Consider the following 18,131-nt stretch of genomic DNA (forward strand, 5'->3'; position numbering starts at 1 on the left):
GAGTGGGGGGTAGGGACAACACAGACCCCTTAATCACAGGTACAGAGCATCTGTCTAGCTTTCTGTCTGTTTATACTTTTGGCTTCACACTTATCAGGGAGCTTTTATCTGAAGGATTAGAGGAATGCATTCTGGATTTGGTGGTTATTCCTTGGGGAAAGAAACTTTCTCTACTCTCTTAGGTTCATTAACTAGGACATGCTAATTAAACTGATAAAAGACTGGTTAACTGGAAAAAAGAGTTTGTTTCATGTGCATAAGAGTAGTTGATGCCTTAACTTGTTAAAAGTTTATATACCTAACTTAGTAGGGAAAAGAGAGGGCAAGAGAGGCTTTTATGGGAAAAGCCCAATAGGTTTCTTTAGGGAAGCCCAGTGGGTTTTTAGGAGAACAGGTGAGAGATAAGAAGGTTTGTGGTAATGCTTGCCTACACGGGGATGCACAGTATTTCTGTCTTCTTAAGGGTCATTAAGTGGATTTATGGTATCTTCATTGCCTAGAAATTGCTGCTTTTAGTCAGATAAGGAAAGCTGGGAAAAGGTTTTTTTCTGCATCTGTTGAGTTTCAGATGTCTTCAGCTTAAAGTCACCTTTATATCCAGAAAGGATCCCTACATTTTCTAATGTATATCTCATGGCATCTTGCACCTATTGTTCAAAAAAAGAAAAGTGCACATATGATTGACATATAAAACCAGTGCTCTTTGTTTAGAGAGCTGAGCAGAGAATACTTGCATTTCTATGTCCCCCCAGGACTGCTGGAGTATTCCGGCCTGGAGAATTCCAAGGACAGAAAAGCCTTGTGGGCTGCAGTCCATGGGATCACAAAGAGTCGGACACGACTGAGTGACTAACATTTCCCAGGACTGCATTCTGAGCTCCCAGGACTCACCCTTGACGTGGAGAAGCAGACGGCCTGCCTCTTAGCCTGCAGGGGGGCCTTCAGCTCATAGACCCCACCTCACCTCACAGCACCAGCCCAGCCTCCTGGGCACTGGTTCCCCCACAGGACCACCAGCAAGGTCCAGGGCTACAGATGACTCCCTCTTCCTCGCTTCCCACAGTCCCCATCACCCCACCCCCTACTCCCGGCCCCCATGCCTTTTGTTTTCATTTCTTTTTGGCTGCTCCAGGTCTTTGTTGTTGCACATGGGCTTTCTGTTGTTGAGGTGAGGGTGCGGGGCTACTCTCCAGTTGCAGTGCTCAGGCTTCTCATTTTGTTGGCCTCTCTTGTGGAGAAGCGGCTCATCTAATATGACTGGTGTCCTTTGAAGAAGAGGGACTTAGGACCCAGACACAAAAAGGAAAGATGAGGAGAAGACTTGCCTCTGCAAGTCAAGAAGAGAGGCCTCAGAAGAAAGCAACCCTGGGACCAGCAGCCTCTCAAACCATGAGATTGGACAGCAAGGAGATCCAAGCAATCCATCCTAAATGAGATCAGCCCTGAATATTCACTGGAAGGACTGATGCTGAAGCTGAAGCTCCAATACTTTGGCCACCTGTTGCAAAGAGCTGACTCATTGCAAAAGACTCTGATGCTGGGGTTGCAAGAAAGGGGACCCCTTCCAGGGCCTGAAAGTGGGCTCTTGTCTAACACTCAGAAATGGATTGTCCAAGGAGACACTGTGCTGCCAAAGCAAGAGATTTTATTGGTAAGGGCTCCTGGGCAGAGAGCATTCGGGTAAGGGAACCCAGGAGAACTACTCTGCCAGTGGCTGAGTCTTAGGTTTTATGGTGATGCGATTAGTTTCCCATTGTCTTTAGCCAATCATTTTGGCTCAGAGTCCTTCCTGCTGGTGCCCACCTTGTTCAGCCAAGATGGATGCTAGAGTGGATTCTGGGAGGTGGTCAGACATGTGGTGTCTCCTTTTGATCTTTCCTGAACTTTTCCAGTTGGTGGTAACTTATTAGTTCAGAGCTCCTTACCAGGACCTCCTGTCATAAAACAACTCATGCAGATGGTTACTGTGGTACCTGGCCAGGGTGGGCGGTTTCTGTCAGTGTACGTCCCCTAACACTGGGAAAGATAGAAGGCAGGAGGAAAAGCAGATGACAGAGGATAAGATGGTTGGATGGCATCACTGACTTGATGGGCACGAGTTTGAGCAAGCTCCAGGAGACAGTGAAGGACGGGGAAGCCTGGTACGCTGCAGTCCATGGGGTTGCAGAGTTGGACACGACTTAGCAACTGAATAAAAACAACAAATAGTGAGATGATAAATTTCCATTGTTTAAGTTGCCTAGTCTTGCAGTACTTTGTTATGGCAGCCCTAGCAAACAAATGCAGGCCCCTACATACCCCTCCAGCTCCACTGTCTCTACAAGACTCCCTTTCATCAGTTTCTAGAACTTGCCTTTCTCCCTCCCACCATGTACCAAGTTATTCCCAGCCTTCTCTCTCTTGCTCATTCCCACCACTGAAGTGCAATACTGACTTTCCCAGCATCCCTTGCAGTACGTGGTGGCCATATGATTGTTCATGCATGCTTAGTTGCTCAGTCATGTCTGACTCTGTGACTCCATAGACTGTAGTCCACCAGCTCCTCTGTCCATGAGATTTCCCAGGTAAGAACACTGGAGTGGGTTATCATTTCCTCCTCCAGGGTGGATTTTCCTGACCCAGGGATCAAACCCACATCTCCTGCATTTCCCGCATTGGCAGGCAGATTCTTTACCACTGAGCCACCTGGGAAGCCCAGTCAGATGACCAGCTCTGGCCAATGAGCTGTGAGGGGAAGGATGTGACCAGGCCTGTTGCAAAGAAGTCCTGGGTTTTCTGGAGAAATGACAGCCTTCTGTTTGGTCCTCTCTGCCTCCTGCCTTTGAAAATCATCTGGATGTTTACAGCTAGACAGACAAGAGACCCAACTGGAGCACAAGAAGTAACATACAGGAGATGGTGGAACAGAGAGCAGAAAAGCCTAAAAGACAGACTGCAGCAGCTGGCCCAGTGCCAGCAGCCACCAACTGTATATTTCCTGTTGTGGGGAAAAATAAAATGGTTTAAGCCACTGGCAGTCAGACATTCCATTTCTAACCAATGTATGGCATGAGGCTTTGCACATGCTGTTCCTTGTTTCTGGACTGCTAGTACCTCCTCTCCCCAACCTCAGCTTAAGTATCACTTTCTTGGGGAAATGTTCTGCAAGCTCCTGACCAAGTCCAACCCCTCTGATCCACTCTTACCCCCCAGTTCCCAGTCCTTCGTAACACCCGTTATGATGGCAACAGTACGTGTACTTGTATGCAATTATTTGAATGTCAGTCTTACCTCTAAGATCTCTTGAGAGTGTGACTGTATTTATATTGTCACTTTTGTACCTCCAGTATCTATCACTCAGTATATGTAGAATGAATGAATGAATGAGACAAGGCACAATCCCAGGGCATGCATTCATTCAAACTAGAGCGGTGTGACACACATCATTGCCATTCATGAATATGTGTCAATGAGTGAATGAATGAGTGAATGAATGGGAGAAACAAAGGCCAAAAGAAGCAGCACCTGTTCTCAAGGAGTTTAGAACTGACTCCAAAGCAGGACGTTTTTACTGGGAATGTGCAGCCCTAGAGGCATCTGCAGACTGCTTCAGGAGTCAGAGGGGCAGCCTTGATGCCAGACTGATTGGGAGCAGGGGTAACAGCAGCGGGCGCTGCCCAGGCCGAGGGAGTTTTGAGTGAGCTGAGTCAGATGGCAGACACACAGGCACGGGGCTCAGGGAAGAGTTGGTGGAGGAGGAAGCTGCGAGGAGTTCCGCATTCACTTCCGGAGGCTGCAGCCAGCTTGCGGGGAGGTGGGGAGGACATGGAGGGGTTGGCCATGGTCCTGCAGGCCGTGGGGAGCCCCCCACCCTGGAGCCTGGTGCCGGTGGACAGATCACAGTCTAGCAGTGGGAGACACGGAGCTCTGAGTCCTGCAGCTGTTAACATTCACAGTGGGTACCTACCCTTTTAATTGGATGGTTCCGGGTCCCAGGCAAGTTTCCTCCATACGAGCTGTCCTGGAAAACAGATTAACCCTGTTAACTGTGTCCAGGAAATAGGGCCTGACCATTCATCAGGGACTCTGGACTTGCCCTGCAGTTTCTCTTCCCCAGGCCAGACCAGAAGGCCGGGTCTCTTTAAAATCCACAGGGACCATGCTGACTCTGTTTTCCATTCGTTCACCCTTAGGGGCCATCTCCTACCTTAAAAAAAAAAAAATCCCTACTATATATTAAGTTGATAACTGACAAAGACCTTCTATATTAACACAGGGAACTATACCCAGTATTTTGTAATAACCTATAAAGGAAAACAATCTGGAGAAAAACTAGATACATGTATGTATAACTGGGTCACTCTGCTATATATCTGAAACTAACACAACACTGTAAATCAACTCCTCTTCAATAATATTAATATATATCTCTCCTACATAAAATCCCAGATATCTTTTGTATGTTTGTTTGTTTTAATATTTATTTTATTTGGCTACGTGGGATCTTATTTGTGGCATGTGGGGTCTTTAGCTGTGGCATGCGAACTCTTAGTTGAGGCATTAGGGATTTAGTTCTCTGACCAGGGATGGAACTCAGGACCTTGCACTGGGAGCTTGGAGTTTTCTTAGCCAATGGACCACTGGTAAGTTCTCCTTTTCTGCTGTTTATACCCAGGCCTTTTCAGCCCCCATAATTGCTATGCCTCCAGCCACTGCTCTTATAGCCCATTCTCTGATCACAACCTGTATCTCCCCTTCAGAATTCTCAATCCTGGGGTTTCAGGGACAATAATCCTATGAGCCTGAGGACCCCCCCCACCCCCCACAAAAATTCCATTTTTCATAAAGTCTTCTTGCTTGGTGATCAGTTACTGTTGTTTAGTTGTGTCTGACTCTTTTGCAACCCCATGGACTAAAGGCCACCAAACTCGTCTGGCCATAGGATTTTCCAGGCAAGAATACTGGAGTGGGCTGCCATTTTCTTCTCCACTGCTAATCAGATCCTCCCCTAAATCAATGAAAGGCTTCAGTCTTTAAATAAAAAGCTGTCTGATTCCTTTTGATTATACTCTGGTAGACGGGATTCTGGTTCCAACACTGCATTTGAATTGCAAAAATGTGTGGTGTGATCCTAGTGTCCGTCGACAGATGAATGGATAAAACAGAACACGTTTTACGTTCCCTGGCAGTCCAGTGGTTAGGACCCCACACTTCGACTGCTGGGGGCACCGGTTCCATTCCTGGTCCAGGAACTAATACGATGGAGTGAATATGATTCAGCTTTAAAATAGGATGAAATTCTGACACATCTCCAACACGAATGAACATTGACATGATGCTAAGTGAAATACACGAGCTACCTAGATTAGTCAGATTCAAACAGATAGAGTGGAGAACAGAGGCTTCAGGGCCAGGGGGAAGGGAGGAGAGGGGAACTGGGAGAATGAGTGCCAGTTTTCAGCTGAGGATGGTGAGAAGGTTTGGGGGATGAAGGATGGTCATGGCTCCACAGCAGTGTGAATATGCCCACCACTGGGAGCTGTACGCTCAGGAATGGCTAAGCTGCTGGTTTTATATTCTGTGCAATTTTAAGTACTTTTAAAACTTTATTTTTGTTTATTACTTTTGGGTATGCTGGTTGAGGAAAGCAGGGGCTTCTCATCACAGTGGCTTGTTGCGGAGCCGGGGCTCTAGGGCACTTGGGCTTCAGTAGTTGCATGGGCTTAGCTACTCTGCAGCGTGTGGGATCTTTCCAGCCCAGGGATCGAACCCATGTCTCCTGCATTGGCAGGCAGGAGGATTCTTTACCACTGAGCCACCAGGGAAGGCCCTGTTTTGTGTCGTTTAACACATTTAGAAATTAAAAACTATGAATGGGTTTAGGAGTATTTGGAACAGACAACACACATAGTCGCATGCCTGTTCTGTGCGAAGCCCTCTGTGAGTCACAGAGACCGGAGTGCTCACACCGAAGTCAGACATCACTGCAGAGAGGATGCAGCCGGTGCACTGCAGGCAGCTATGAAACGCGGAGGTGCAGGAGCTATAAATAGCTGCTAAGAATGGCCGAGGCATGCCCTGACTTCCAGATCAGCTCAGCTGTTCACTGCCTGGGAGATGCCAGCATTCACTGCCTGTTCACTGCCTGGGATTCACTCGTGTTTCCTCCTCCTCACGCCCCCACCTGTCCTGCCATGGCCCCCAGGCCCCCCTCCCTCTTGCTTCTTCCCAATGGCCCCATCAGCTGGAAACCCTGGGGTCCTGCCCTGACTGGGCTTCCAGGCCACTTTTCTTGGTTGTGGCCACAGGCATTGCAGCAGACAGTCAAGTCTGGAGTCAGAGGGACCTGTTCACCTACTTTACAGGTAGTGAGATGGAGGGGCAGGAGGTGAGGAGCTGTCTCCCAAGTTCCACAGCCACCTGGAGGCAGAGCTGGGGGAAGAGGCTCTGTGCCTCCCTCCTTCCAAACCTCACTGTCCCTTGGGTGCCAGGGCCTCCCCAGGGGACAGGCCAGGATCTGGAACAGTGGCTAAAATTAATCTCTTTCTCTTCCCCAGGTGAGGCTAGGACAGTATCAGTCTGCCAGTGAGAAGTCCATCTATTCCCCCGACCCCTACCCCAAACTACTGCACAATGTCCATGTGGGCTGCGTGCTCAGTCGTGTCTGACTCTTTGCGGCCCCACGAACTGTAGCCCGCCAGGCTCCTCTGCCCATGGGATTTTCCAGGCAAGAATACTGGAGTGGGTTGCCATTTCCTCCTCCAGGGGATCTTCCTGACTCATGGGTCGAATCAGGTGGATTCTTAACTGCTAGCGCCACCTGTCCATTTTGAATTGAAGAAATTGAGAATGAATAGATGCGGGCAGGGTTCTCTGCCCTTCTGCCCCCTCTCCTCCTAAAAGCAGGACATACATTTCCTGCAACTCTCATTCCGGAGATGGAAAGGTCAGCATGGACATGAGTCTGCACAACCAGATCTTAGAACAGAACCCCTATCTGTCATTAGTTTCCCGCATGCATTTCCTAGGCATTTCTCCACAGTTTATTGTCCCTTGAAGCCCAAGCCATGTTTCCTTTGTTAAATGGCATATGAACCCCTGAGTCTCACCATTTCTCTGATTTTCACTTACTTTTTATGAACTTCCATGCACGTAAACATGAACAAAAATTGAGTGCCTTTTATCCTGTCAATCTGCCTTTTGCAAGTCTAATTCACAGGCCATAAGAGTGTAGAGAAAGTTTTTCCTCCAACAAAACACACACCCAGACACCCGTATCAAGGAGTACAATATTATCATGTTCGAAAACTCCAGTCCTGTGTGCCTCTGGTTTTTTGCTTTTCTTTCAGGTACACTGGCTTAGCTGCTCTGAGTCATGTGGGATCTTCCCGGACCAGGGATCGAACCCATGTCTCCTGCATTAGCAGGCGGATTCATTACCACTGAGCCACCAGGGAAGCCTGTTTTTCAAAAAGTTGATTTATATTGGAGTGTATTAATAGTTAGTTTACAATGTTGTGTTAATTTCAGATGTACAGCAAAGTGAATCAGTTATACATAGACATATATCCCTCCTTTTAAAGATTCTTTTCCCATATAGGTCATTACAGAGTATTAAGTAGACTTCCTATTTTTTTGAAGCTATCTTTAAAAAAATATTTATTTAGGTGACTGTGATGGATCTTTTTTGTTGTTGTTGTTTTTTGTTGTTGTTGTTGTTTTTTTTAAATAATTTTTATTTATTTATTTATTTGGCTGTTCTGGGTGTTAGTTCCTGTGTGGACTTTTCTCTAGTTGCAGAAAGCAGGGGCTACTCTCTAATTGCAGTGCATGGGCTTCTCACTGCCATGGCTTCTTTTGTTTTGGAGTGCAGGCTCTAGAGCATTTGGGCTTCATAGTTGTGGTGCACAGGCTTGGCTGCCGTGTGGCATGTGGGATCTTCCTGGACTGGGGATTGAACCCACGTATCCTGTATTGGCAAGTGGATTCTTTACCACTGAGCCACCAAGGAAGCCCGGCTGTGCTGGATCTTTTTTTTTTTTAATTTTATTTATTTATTTGGCTGCTCTGGGTCTTAGTTGTAGCATGTGGGATCTAGCTCCCTGACCAGGGATCGAACCTGGGCCCCCTGCACTGGGAGCTCAGAGTCTTAGCCACTGGACCACCAGGGACGTCCCTGTGCTGGACCTTAATCATGGCATGCAGGATCTAGTTCTCTTTCTAGGGATTGAACTGGAGGTCCCTTACATTGGGAGTGTTGAGTCGTAGCCACTGGACCACCAGAAAAGCTCCTAGTGACTTATTTTATATTTAGTAGCATGTATATGTCAATTCCAAGCTCCAGTTTATCCCCTCTCCATCCTGTGCACCTCTTCTGTAACACATCCTGATCCTAAGCAAATCATTCTCCTGAGTCTTGTGTTAATCTGTCCTTTGGTTTTCTTTACACTTGTTTTTACCTACACATGGATTCCTAAATAGTACATTACTAGGTTTGCATGTTTTAAAATTCTGTTTAAGTGGAATCTAACTCACATCCATTTCTTGCTGATTTATCTTGTGTTCTTGAGATTACTCTATATTGATGCACGTGGCATAGTTTATAGGTTTTTCACTGTTGCATCTGAGGGCTTCCCTGGTAGCTCAGACGATAAAGTATCTGCCTGCAATGTGGGAGACCTGGGTTCGATCCCTGGGTCGGGAAGATCCCCTGGAGAAGGAAATGGCAACCCACTTCAGTACTCTTGCCTGGAAAATTCCGTGGATGGAGGAGTCTAGTAGGCTACAGTCCATGGGATTGCGAAGAGTCGGACACGACTGAGCAACTTCACTGGTTCACTGATAGCCCAGTTGGTAAAGAATCTGCCTGCAATGCAGGAGACCCTGGCTCCATCCCTGGGTTGGGAAGATCCCCTGGAGAAGGGAAAGTATTCTCCAGTATTCTGGCCTGGAGAATTCCATGGACTATATAGTCCATGGGGTTGCAAAGAGTTGGACACGACTGAGCGACTTTCACTTTCACTGTTGCATGGTGTTCCATCGTATGGCCCACCCGTTTTACAGTTGATGAACATTTCATTGCCTCCAGTTTCCGGCTATTACAAACGATGCTGCTCTGAATATTCCTGCACATGTCTTTTGATGTGCCCGTGCACGTGTCTTGTTGGGTGTATGCTTAGGAGTGGGCTTCCCGGGTGCCTCAGTGGTAAAGAATCTGCCTGCCAATGCAGGAGTCACAGGTTCAGTCCCTGGGTCTGCAAGATCCCCTAAAGAAGGAAATGGCAACCCATTCCAGTATTCTTGTCTAGAAATCCCATGGACAAGAGGAGCCTGCTGGGCTACAGTCCTTGGGGTCACAAAGAGTCAGACGCGACTTAGAGACTAAACAACAATAGTGCTTAGGAGTAGAATTACTGGGTCATTGGTAATCCATTACTTGGTAATGTCAGTTTTTCAGTGTCAATACTATTTAGTCCCATCATATGCTGCTGCTCCACATTCTTACATTTTATTTTTTATTTTTTTTCATTCTTACATTTTAAACTGTATATCCCAGAGGAACTGAACACTCCCAAGTCCCTGTTCTTACTCCAGGCTATGGCCCAAGCTGCTGCCCTCAGCAGTTTAAAAAAGATGTAATCTTTCTCAAGTGATCAAAGTGTTCTGGAGTTAAACAATGCTGATAGTTGTACAACTTTGTGACTGTGCTAAAAACCACCAAATTCTGTACTTGAAAAGGGCAAATGGTACAGTATGTGAAGTGAGTTACATTTCAATTAAAAAAAAAATTGTCTGACTTGACGTTTTGGTCATCTGTGAGGTTGGCAATGGTAACATGTAGTGGTTTGAATGTATATTTTTCTGATTAATATTGTATTTGAAATCACTTTCATCTGTTTATAGAACATTTGTACTTCCTCTCCTTTTGCCTATTTTTGCCTTTTGCCTTCTTTTGCCTGTTTATGCTTTTCTTTTGCCTATTTTTCTGCCAGACTGTTTGCCTTTTCTTATTGATTCCTAGGGGCTATTTATATATTTTAGGCCCTAATCCTTTGTTGATTATGTGCGCTCAGTCGCTCAGTTGTGCCTGACTCTTTGTGACCCCATGGTTTGTGGCCTGCCAGGCTCCTCTATTCATGGGATTTCCCAGACAAGAATACTGAAGTGGGTTGCCATGCCCTCCTTCAGGGAATCTTCCCAACCTAGGGATCAAACTATTACAAAGTCTCTTACATCTCCTTCATTGGCAGATGGGTTCTTTACCACTAGCACCACCTGGGAAGTCCCCTCAGCCACAAAAGAACGAAACAATGCCACTTGCAGCAACATACATGGATTTAAAGATTATTATAAATAAAGTAAGTCAGACAGAGAAAGACAAATGCCATATCATATATTAATGCATATATGTGGCATGTAGGAAAATGGTACAGATGAACATATTTGCAGGGCAGGAATAGAGACAGACATAGAGGATGGACATGTGGACACAGGAGGGGAAGGGGAGGGTCGGACGAATTGGGAGATTAGGATTGACATGGATACGCTGTTGTGCTGCGCTTAGTAGATTCTTTGCAACCCTGTGGACTGTGGACCACCAGACACCTCTGTCCACGGGGATTCTCCAGGCAAGAATACTGGAGTGGGTTCATATATTCACTACCATGTGTAAAATAGCTAGTGGGAGGCCGCTGTGTAACCCAGGGAGCCCAGCCCAGTGTTCTGTGACAACCGGAAGGGATGGGATGGGGTGTGGGAGGGATGCTCAAGAGGGAGGTGATACAGATACACTTATGGCTGATTTCCATTTTACAGCAGAAATTAACACAGCATTGTAAAGCAATTATACTCCAATAAAAAATATAAAACAGTGAGGGGTCTGTGGAAGTGTGGGGTGTGGTCTGGGACAGAATGTTCGAGCTGTTTCAGGCTTTATTTCAGGGCTGGAAGCAAGGCCAAGATTCAGCGAACTATTTGAAGTCTGGATTCAGCCAGTTGATGAGTCTCTGGGAGGAGGATCCATCTGGGAGATACTGCGGGAGTTTGGTGTGCAGAACATGCAGAGAAGCAGGAAGCGAAGGGTTGAGGAGATGATGCTATCAGCTGTTGTAGTGAAAATATGCTTCTCTTTCTCTCTCTCTTTTAATTTTTTCTTTTGGCCTCTCTGCCCAGCTTGCAGCTTGTGGAGTCTTAGTTTCCCCACCAGGGGTTGAACCTAGGTCCTCTTCAGTGGAAGTGCCAAGTCTAACCATTGGCCTGCCAGGGAATCCTGAAAACAAGCCTAATGAGCAGAGTATGAGGGAATTGCTAGTAAGACTTTGTGGTAATTATGTTATTGGTCACAGGAGTTGCTGTGACAGTAGCCACCCCACTACCAGAGCCAAACACTAAGAAGGTGGAGGAGGGGTTCTCTCTCCTGATGGTGGGGTGTGAGCAGGGCTGTTTCTAATTTCTGCAGCCCCTTGGGTCCTGTAACCTGGGGCGGCTGCAGGTTCAGCTTACCCCATGCACCAAGCTTACTCTCCTTTGTCACCCAGTGGCTGGTCTCGTCTTTTACTTAAACTGAAATATAGTTCACATACTACAAAGTTCACTTTTTTTTTGGTCTTATTTATTTTAAATGAAACAAAGATGAATCTTTTTAAAGATTAAAGTGTACCTTCCGGGGACTTCCCTGGTGGTCCAGTGGTTAAGACTCCACACTTCGAATGCAGGGGACACACGTTCCATCCTTGCTCAGGGAACTAAGATCCTTCAAGCTGCATCCTAACAATAAATAAATAATAAAACTAAGGATACAATCTGGTGGTCTGTAATATATTCGCAAAGCTGTTGCGACTCTATTAGTTGTGTAACCATCACCACTGTCTAATTCCAGAACGTTCTCTCATCACTTCAAGAGCTCGCACATCTCTTTAGCTGCTGTGGGCAGCAGCTTGGGCGATTCTGCAGCAGAGAAGTAGGGCTTCAGGAGGGCTCAGACTCTCTCCCACCCTCGACTTCAAGTGAGGAGGTTTCAGGGCTGCCCTGAAGGTCGTCGGCGTCTGTATGGGGCACCCAGGCAAGCTGTGTGGCCTCAGACTTTGGCGGGTGTGGGTACTGGGAAGCTGCTTGGCGAGGCAGGCGTGATGGAGACCAGCGTGGGATGGCAATATCCCCAGGGGGTTGACATTCAAGACAGACCCCCCCCACCAATGACATCTTCCCCCCTCCCCTATTCCAGTCTCAGCTCTGGAATCCGCACTTCTGGGGTTATAGCTTAAGAGTCCGCGGTTGAAAATGCCTTGTGGGGGTGACTCCCTAAACAGTTATCACCACAGCCTGATCCTCTGAGAGAGCTTATCTCTGGGCCGAGGGCGGTGGAGCTCTGAGCCCGAGAAAGGAAGGAGGAGGGGCTGCCTTCTAGAAAGCAGAGGAAGGAGGGAAGATCAAGGGTTAGCAAAATTCTGCTGGGCCAACCACATGCACTAGGTCTTGTCCTCAGCCTCCATTTGTCATCCCCACACCTCAGAGGAAGGCATTAAAGGGCCCCTTCACCATCTTCTGGATCAGTCCTGCAATGGTAAGAATTCAAAATTTTAAGAAGAACATATATTATTTTCCTGGGCTTCCCAGGTAGCTCAGTGGTAAAGAATCATCTGGCTGCCAGGCAGGAGACTCAGGTTCAATCTCTGGGTCAGGAAGCTTCCCTGGAGAAGGAAATGGCAACCCAGTCCAGAATTCTTGCCTGGAAAATCCCATAGACAGAGGAACCCGGTAGGCTACAGTTCATGGGGTGGCAAAACAATCAGACATGGCTTAGCGACTAAACAATAACAACAACAACATTTCTTTCCCATGTAGACTTAGAAAGTGTTCACAGGATCAGTCTCTGGAGAGTGAAAGGAAACAATTGCATAGAGGAAGAAGTTGGTGTTTATCCTGTAGAAATACTGTGTGGATGATACATGTGTGTGTGCTCCGTCATGTCTGACTCTTTGCAATTCCACGGACTGTAGCCGGCCAGGCTCTTCTGTCCATGGAATTTCCCAGGCAAGAATACTGGAGTGGGTTGCTATTTCCTTCTCCAGGGGATCTTCCTGACCCAAGGATCAAACCTGCGTCTCTTGCATCTCCTGCATTGGCAGGCAGATTCTTTACCACTGCAACGCCTGGGAAACCCTTGGATAATATATTTGTTGCTGTTTAGTGACTCAGTCATGTTTGATTCTTTGTGACCCCATGGACTGTAGCCCACCAGGCTCCTCTGTCCATGGGATTCTTCAGGCAAGAATACTGGAGTGGGTTGCCATTTCCTTCTATAGAGGATCTTCCCAACTCAGGGATTGAACCCAGTTCTTCTGCATTAGCAGGCGGATTCTTTACCATTGAAGTTAATTTAATTGCACAGAATATAAATACATTACAACTTATTGCTATGGGTGTTTTAATTGTTTTTCTAAGACAGCAGGCACAAGACATAAAATCTGATAGTTTAATCATTTTTAAGTTTACAGTTCAGTAGCGTTAAGTACATTCACATCATTGTGCAATCATCGCCTGCTCTCTGTTTTTAAAGAGCAACATTTTGACGTGGCTAGAAAGTGCACGACAGGGCCCTTACCCGCCCCCATACCCCCAGAAGGCAAACGTCCCCATCTTGAGAGAGGGGGCTTTCGACAGCCCTCTGGTTCCACAGCTCCACCTCCACACAAAGTGAGGCTTGACCAGCCTTGTGGGGCCGTTTGGGTGGACAGAACCAAGATGCGGAGCCCGCGGACCCCACGCTGCTGGGAAGGCAACACCCCCTGACCCTGTGAGTCACCCTAGCTTGGCTGACCCTGGCTTGGCCTTGGCAGGGCTGCGTGCCACCTCAGCTCCCGCCCAGAGCTTTCCCAGGCGGATAAACCAGGACAGAGAGGGGAGAAAAGCGTCCTCAGCCTGGGAACCACTGGGGCTCCGGTCGCCCAGGGCAGCTGTCAGCTGGCCAGGCCCTGCCCTTCTCAGGACCCACGTCAGCTGCCCCTGGCTTGTCGGGTCTGCTGCCACCCAGAGCCCCTTCGGATGACAAGCCCTTTCACATCTGTCCAGGGGCCACGAGAATGAAGGGCGGGTCTGCCTGAATCTGCCAGCAAAACAACTCAGTCCACATTCCGCCCATGCAGGTCAGGTAATTAGCTCCGTGGTAGGAAGGACAACCAGTGGTGAGCTTTGGTTGCAGGACTACTGAACCGTGGGCTCTCAGGATTATGGTCAGGTGAGGAGGGGTGAAGTTTGTGGGCAAGGAGAGTCAGAGGGGCGGGTAGGGAGCCCAGCGTTGACCAAAGCTGAGACGGCTCCCTGGCCTGGTGTCAGGGAGGTTGGCCCCAGGCTCACTGTAGCCTGGAAGAAGTTGCAGGCTGGTGGTGCAACCCCATGCAACAGCTGGGTGGGGGTGAGGCGTGGTCGCTGGACAAGCCAGGGAGGGAAGTTAATTGGCCTTGACAGGCGCCAGCAGTTAAGCGGCCCTTCTCACCTGCCTATTGCTTTCCTTACTAACCTTTGCTCGGCCAGGAATCTCCCCTTCCTCCTCTGCCTGTTCCAGCCCCTCCCAAGCACCCGTCTGAACTCTCAGCTCACGTCAATCCTCCTGAACTCTGAGCTGAGGTTCCAGCTTCCGCCCGCCTTGCCCTCCTCTGAGTTCACTCCCGCAGCATCTCTCCTCAGGATTTGGGGGGGGGGGTAACCTGTACCACAGTGGGTTTGCTTTTAATCCTAGGCAAGGTGATTAATGTGCATGCTCAGTCGTGTCCAACTCTTTGTGACCCCATGGACTGTAGCCCATCAGGCTCCTCTGTCCTTAGGGTTCTCCAGGCAAGAATACTGGAGTGGATTGCCATTTCCTTCTCCGGGGGATCTTCCTGACCCAGGGATTGAACCTGGGTTTCCTGCAATGACAGGTAGATTCTTTACCACTGCACCCCCCCCCCCAAAAAAAAGAACAAAACACCACAACCTGAATTCACCAGGTCTGTGGACTCTTGTAGGCTTTCATCAATATTTTTGTTCTTTAAAGCATTTCAGCTCTTATGTAATACTGAACTTGGGCCATGCGTGCAAAAGTCTTAATTTTAAAACTTGGCCCTAAGATTACTCTCTGTGAGTGAAACTTACAGGATAATTTACATATAAGGGAGGAGATTGGGTCACCTGAAGAAGTGAGTCATCTAAGACAGAAACCTGTAAGTACTTGAAGGTATTTGGGAAACTTGCAGCCAATCAAGGGCTCTAGGGCCTTGGTCCCAGATAAGTCAAGGTGGATTCCAGGCATCTGTCCTTAATATCCTAGGTGGATCTGATGCAGGTGATGCCAATCACCCCTGAGAAACATGGGGTACCCTCTGAGAGGTTTGGCTGGAAGGTGATGGATACAGCTAAAAAAGCTGGAATCTGTCTGAAGAAAGGGAGGGAACATGGGAAAGGGGGCACGCTTCATACCTTGTGGGCAGGTGTATAAAATAATGTAAACTCTGTGGAAAACACTCTGATGGTGCTTCAAAAATTTAAACGTAGATATTAACCTATGACTTAGCGATTCCACCCGTAGGTATATACGTAAAGAAATTGAAAACAGGTACTCAAACCAATGGGTTTCCCAGGTGGCTCCGTGGTAAAGAATCTGCCTGCCAGTGCAGAAGACGCAGTAGATGCGGGTTCCGTCCTAGGTCAGGAAGATCCCCTGGAAGAGGAAATGGCAACCCACTCCAGTATTCTTGCCTGGAGAGTCAGTCCCATGGACAGGGCAGGCTGGAGGGCTGTGGTCCAAGGGGTTACACAGATAGACACAAGTGAGCATGAACAACTCAGTCCACTCCTCAGACAAAGGTGTGCGTGTGCATTGAGTTGCTTTAGTCGTGTCCGACTCTGAGACCCTACGGACTATAGCCTGCCAAGCTGCTCTGTCTATGGAATTCTCCAGGCCAGAATACTGGAGTGGGTTGCCAAGCCCTCCTCCGGGGGAATCTTCCTGACCTGGGGGGCAAAACTGTGTCTCTTCCATCTCCTGCACTGGCAGGCAGGTTCTTGACCACTAGCACCACCTGGGAAGCCCAAACAAATACATGAACACATGTTTGTTGCAGAACTATTCACAATAGCCAAAAGGTGGGAAAAACCCAAGTATCCATCGAGTGATGAATGGACTTCTGTGTTACGTGAATTTCCCCCCAGTAAAATAAAACAAAGGGGGGAAAAAAAAAGAGGGCCGGGTTGGGGGCAGGGGAAATGTCCAGGGTAACAGACTCTCTGTGAGACAGGGAAGTCTGTCGGGCTCCCCTCCCCTCCTGGGGAGATGTCCCTGAAGACTCTCCAACACCTTTGTTCTGCTTTCCTACTCACCAAGCAACCTTCTGATTATTAATGTGGTCTCCTAGGAGCTTGGTGCTTGTGCTGAAAACAAGATATCTGAGCTACCGGAAGTGGCTGTTGGAGTCAGGAGCTGGCTGGCATCTCCTGATGAAGCACTCCTTTGAATTGGAGGGGTACCCATGCATCTCTGCCTGCGACAGAGTCAGTACAGTCCCACCTTAGTACTACTGTGGGAATTGTTGCTTTGGTCAGCAAACATTTACTGAGAGATGACTCTGTGCCAGGCACTGATCTAAGGCTCTGGGAATTCAGCATTGAACGTAACAGATACAGTCCCTTCCTTCATGATGCTTACATTCAAGTGATCAAATAACACACATGATGAACTGAACATGTGTGCATGCATGCATGCATGCAGAGTCACTTCAGTCATGTCCGACTCTGTGTGACCCCATGGGCTGTAGCCCACCAAGTTCCTCTGTCCATGGGATTCTCCAGACAAGAATACTGGAGTGGGTTGCCATGCCCTTCTCCAGGGGATCTTCCCAACCCTGGGATCGACCCAGGTCTCTTACATCTCCTGCATTGGCATGTGGGTTCTTTACCACTAGTGCTCCCTGGGAAGCCCGAACTGAACATAGTAATGCGCAAAAAGAAATAATAAATAGCAGATCTCCTCATTGTTCTTGGTCTGCGTGAGAAAAGGTTTGTGTGATAATTTCTAAGAACTCACTCTCCCTTGTCTCAGCAGTGGTGACAGCTACCTTCTCTTTCAGATTCCCTATCTCCGGCCAGTTACCAAGACATGCCAGCCACACCTGCTCCCACTCATCCCTTCCCTTGCCCACCAGTGTCTCAGATAGTCAACAGCAATGAAACCCACCCAGAAGTCCTGCTCCAGCTGGTTTTCATGACTATGTGATTGACCCTGAATTGAAACACGATAATGGAATGCCTCTAAATACACACTCTTCATGGAAAATGTATGAGGTTTTTTTTTTTTTTTTTCTTAATTTTTCTAATGGAATCGGAGGACTTGGTTCTTGGACAGACTGTTGGTGTGAGGTAAGATGAAAAGGTTGAGCGGCCGTGTTCTATCCAACACACCCATGCTTCTTGGCTACACTTTGTTTCTAAACCCAAATAGCATTGTCCATCCAAGGTCTGTCCTAGACTGTGAGTAGGGAATCACAACCCTATTTTTTTCTCTGGTTTCTGATGCTCCCCTTCCTTAATTACCACTTTGCAAAATGAAGGCACCTTAGCTGATGTAGTTTAAACTTATGCAGAGTAGGGTGGGAGGGATGTTGGTAAGGTGAACTTCATCCAATGATGTTCTGCTCCTGGACTTGGTACCTGGATGTGGTCCTTTGTGAAAGTTTGTCAGACTGTGTATTCATGATCTGAGCACTTTTCTGTATATATATTTTACTTCAAGCAAAAATGAAAATAGGGGGCTTCCCTGGAGGCTCAGTGGTAAAGAATCCACCTGCCAATGCAGGAGACACACACAGGTGTGATCCTTGGTCCGGGAAGATCCCACAGGCCATGGAACAACTAAACCTTTGGACCACAGCTGCTGAGCCTGTGCTCAAGTCCATGTGACAAGAGAAGCCACCGCATCGAGAAGCCCGCGCACCGAAACTAGAGTAGCCCCTGCTCGCCGCAAGCAGAGAAAAGTCCGTACAGCAACAGAGACCCAGCACAGCCAAAAATAAGTAAATAAATAATCTTTAAAATTGAAAACGAGACATATGTACTAAGAAACTTTTACAAAGATGTTTTTCTCAATGCTCTTTATGATATTAAAAATTGGAAATATCTTG

The 18,131-nt window shown here is 47.6% G+C and overlaps 1 long non-coding RNA gene across 1 annotated transcript; it reads left to right on the forward strand.

The window, feature by feature from the left end:
• The first annotated feature begins 14,835 nt into the window (after positions 1–14,835).
• LOC122674305 lies at positions 14,836–17,287 on the forward strand. Its single transcript, XR_006334949.1, has 2 exons — positions 14,836–14,897; positions 17,082–17,287. It is a non-coding gene; the product is annotated as an uncharacterized LOC122674305 (long non-coding RNA).
• Positions 17,288–18,131: the final 844 nt, after the last annotated feature.

The sequence above is a fragment of the Cervus elaphus genome, chromosome 18 (assembly GCF_910594005.1).
Source record: "Cervus elaphus chromosome 18, mCerEla1.1, whole genome shotgun sequence".
In the NCBI taxonomy this organism is placed as follows: Eukaryota; Metazoa; Chordata; class Mammalia; order Artiodactyla; family Cervidae; genus Cervus; species Cervus elaphus.